This window comes from Etheostoma cragini, chromosome 8 (genome assembly GCF_013103735.1).
Source record: "Etheostoma cragini isolate CJK2018 chromosome 8, CSU_Ecrag_1.0, whole genome shotgun sequence".
In the NCBI taxonomy this organism is placed as follows: Eukaryota; Metazoa; Chordata; class Actinopteri; order Perciformes; family Percidae; genus Etheostoma; species Etheostoma cragini.
The window spans coordinates 21,710,950-21,714,965 of NC_048414.1; the positions used below are offsets into that span (position 1 = coordinate 21,710,950).

Sequence of the window (4,016 nt, forward strand, 5' to 3'; positions counted from 1 at the left end):
CGCCAAATTCTGACGCTACCATCCGACTGTCGCAGCAGAAATCGAGACTCATCAGACCAGGCAACGTTTTTCCAATCTGTTGCCCTTCTATCAGCACGAACCAGTCTGGCCATTCTCCTCTGACCTCTGGCATCAACAAGGCATTTCCGCCCACAGAACTGCCGCTCACTGGATGTTTTTTCTTTTTCGGACCATTCTCTGTAAACCCTAGAGATGGTTGTGCGTGAAAATCCCAGTAGATTAGCAGTTTCTGAAATACTCAGACCAGCCCTTCTGGCACCAACAATCATGCCACGTTCAAAGTCACTCAAATCACCTTTCTTCCCCATACTGATGCTCGGTTTGAACTGCAGGAGATTCTCTTGACCATGTCTACATGCCTAAATGCACTGAGTTGCCGCCATGTGATTGGCTGCTTAGAAATTAAGTGTTAACGAGCAGTTGGACAGGTGTACCTAATAAAGTGGCCGGTGAGTGTATATTGCCTATTACAGACTGAGGAAGACAAGAAAAACGTTAACAGGCTTCAGGATCTGGTTGACAAATTGCAGCTGAAAGTGAAGGCCTACAAGAGGCAGGCTGAGGAGGCGGTAAGGACAAAATATATATTTTTAACACTAAAAGTTTGACAATATATCAGTTATTTTATATACAGTAGAACTATGGCTCCTTTTGAAAATATCAATTTTTTCGTCTTGTACTTCAGGAAGAGCAAGCCAACACTCATCTGTCCAAGTGCAGAAAGGTGCAGCATGAGCTGGAGGAGGCTGAGGAGCGTGCTGACATCCCAGAGTCCCAGGTCAACAAGTTGAGGGCAAAGAGCCGTGACTCTGGCAAGGTGAAATGTATATGTCAGTTTAGGGAAAAATAACCAACAAAGCAATTATTCTTTGATGTACACTATATAAGATTTTCTTGGCCCTTGTGTGCAGCACGGGCCTCAAACACTTCTGCAGATACAGTATGTAACATTAGCGGATATTTTGTTCATCTCACAGTTTTTTCTTCAGTACTAGCAGAATGAAGACTTCTACTATCAGTGGTGTTCACCTCTGGCGGCTGCCAGACCGGCTACATCCCGCTAGAGGGCCTCCACTCTTGCTGTGAGTCCTGCCTTGGCCCTGTCACGCCAAGGCGTTGCTCTCCTCCCAGGCCTCTTGCCCGCTCTGCAACCGCCTGCCCTCGAAAGAGCTAAAACGGCGGGCGGACCACTCTGGTGCTTCAGGTCAACAGTGAGAGAGATGGCAGCTGGGCAGGCTGGCAACACAACTCGACTCCCCCGGAAATTGGTTCTCTCTCCTGTTTTCCCTCTTCCCCCTGGGATGACTGAACCTCGAGACTGAGATCGACGCCCTCCATCAGTGGCTCTTCCCGTCTCCAGAATGGCCAGGGGCATCGGCGAGCTGTGATCGGAGATCACACACCTCCGTTCTTCAGAGACAATTATGTGCACGGGGACTGACTGCTCCCACCAGTGTGCAGCCCAGGGCTTTACGGCCCAGAATACCATAACCTTGTTAGCCTCTGCTATCTCAGCCATGGCCACCACACCAGAGGTGCTCCCCCCGGAGCTTGCCACAGAGATTGGCAAAGCTGCGACCATAATAATCACACTGACAGCAGCATCCACGGTGGCATTGTCTCGGATTATGGTGTTGCAGACTGTGGCCCAGCAAAACATCTGGCTCCCCGTGTCACAGCTACGCGCAGAGGTGACACGTGGACCCCATAGCTCACAATGGGCTATTTGGGCCCTGCCTATAGATGGCCACATCCCATGTGAGCAAAGCAAACAAAGAGGCAGAGGGACTACGGAGGCTCGGTTCATGCCGGCAACATTAGAACCGTCCCAAGTCTCATTGTCTGCCACTTGTTGGCCCCTGCACGTTTTCCAAGTGCATGGAGATGGCACTTCTGCCGTTACGCACAAAAGGCATCTGAGTCCTTTTTCATATAGGATCCAAGACGAGGCTGCGCTTCACACCTTGGAAACTGTGTGGCACCATCAGACAAAGTTCTTTGCCATAAACTGGCAAAATAGCTCACTGGCCCCCGCACAGACAATAGTTTTTCTGGGTGGGGCCATGGATTCGTCCATGAGAGACAGAATGTCAGCGCCAAGGCTAGATGCACTGAGTTCACTGCTGTCACGTATAACGCCTTGCTCAAGAATGTCTGTCATGGGCCTCCTGGGCACAATGTCTGCGAGCCAGGGCAGTCCCCCTGGGTCTCCTCCACATGAGAAAGATTCAGAGATGGTCCCATCACTTGGACCTCAACCCAGATGCAGATCATTCCTCCCTCTCTTCAGTCGGATTTGGAGTTCCCCTAAGCAGAGCGTACACAGACGCCACTCCCAAATATAAATTGCCTAGCGCTATCCAGTGTTGTAGGTGTTGACTCACTTCGCCCCAGTGACAGCAAGGAAGCATGTTGTCGAATGAACAAACAACATTACAGCAGTAGCATTTGGTCAAAAGATTTATTTATTTGATTAGGACAATGCACATTAATTAACATTTTTGTCCTAGTTACCTATCATGCATGTCTTTATGATGGGAAGAAACCAGAGCACCCGGAGGAAACCCACGCAAACATGGGGTGACCATACAACACACTCCACACAGGAAGGCCCAAAACAAATTTGATTCAAATCCAGAACCCATCTTGCTGTGAGGCAGAAGTGTTAACCACTAAGCCACCATGCTGCGGTTTGGGAGAGAAAGGGTGGATCTGTTTGCATCACGTGAGAACACACAGTGCGCACTGTGGTTCTCCTTGAACACATAAGACACAAGAACACGGAGTCAACGCCTTCTTTCACCAACACTGGCCCAGAGCAACCCCCATATGCTTTTCCCCCGGTCTCACAGGTTGTCACTTTCACAACGGCGCAATATCATGATCAACAAATATCCTCAACAATGCACTTCACCAACCATGATTTAGGCCTCACAATCAAGTAGTAGGCCAATTCATAATCATAGCAGGAATATTTTTTAACCAAAAATTAAAATTATGTATTATTTGATACCGGGAACCATCACCTTATCATGGTGGAGAGGATTTTGTGTCCCAATGGACCTGAGGGTTGTGCTTGTCTAGAGCTTTCTGCTCGTGGTGGGGTCTCTCATGGCAAAGTGGTCTCAGGGTCAGTGGTCCAGACAAAGAATGGTTCAAAGATCCTATGAAAAAGCAAGGAAGGGATGAAGGGACCCTGCCTGGATGAAGCCTGGGGCCCCCGTCTGGAGCCAGGCCTAGACAGTGGGCTCAAAAGCGAGCGCCTGGTGGCCGGGTTTGCCACTGATCCCGGCCGGGCACAGCCCGAAAAAGCTACGCAGCGCCTCTCTCTCAAGCCCATGGGCCCACCATCTGTGGGAGGAACCAGTGGAGTCAGATGTGCTGCCACATGGGTGATAAATCAGGGGCTTCAAAAGACCAGACCCAAACAGCAGAGGCTGGCTCTTGGGACGTGGAATGTCACCTCTCTGTGGGGGAAGGAGGCGGAACTTGTGCGGTAGGTAGACCGCTACCAGTTAGTTTTGGTTGGGCTTACCTCTACGCACAGTCTCTGTTCTGGAACCACACTCCTTGTTAGGGGTTGGGTGCTGTCCTACTCCGGAGTTGCCCAGGGTTTGAAGCGCCAGGAGTGTGCCGCTGCATTGGAGTTTACCCTGGTGGACACGAGGGTCGCCTTCCTATGTCTGCAGGTGATGGGGGGGAAACTCTGACTGTTGTTTGTGCATATGCACCAAACAAGAGTTCGGAGTATTTGGCCTTCGTGGAGACCTTCAATTCAATTTCAATTCAATTTTATTTATAGTATCAAATCACAACAAGAGTTATCTCAAGACACTTTGCAGATAGAGCAGGTCTAGACCACAGTCCAGAATCCACAAGGACCCAACAGTTCCAGTAGTTTCCTCCATAGCAAGCTAAGTGCGACAGTGGCGAGGAAAAACTTCCTTTTAGGCAGAAACCTCGGTCAGACCCAGGCTCTTGGGAGGCGGTGTCTG

At 49.9% G+C, this 4,016-nt stretch overlaps 1 pseudogene; it reads left to right on the forward strand.

The window, feature by feature from the left end:
* The window catches only part of LOC117949084, a 17,718-nt pseudogene that overhangs the window by 10,248 nt on the left and 3,454 nt on the right, over window positions 1–4,016 (forward strand).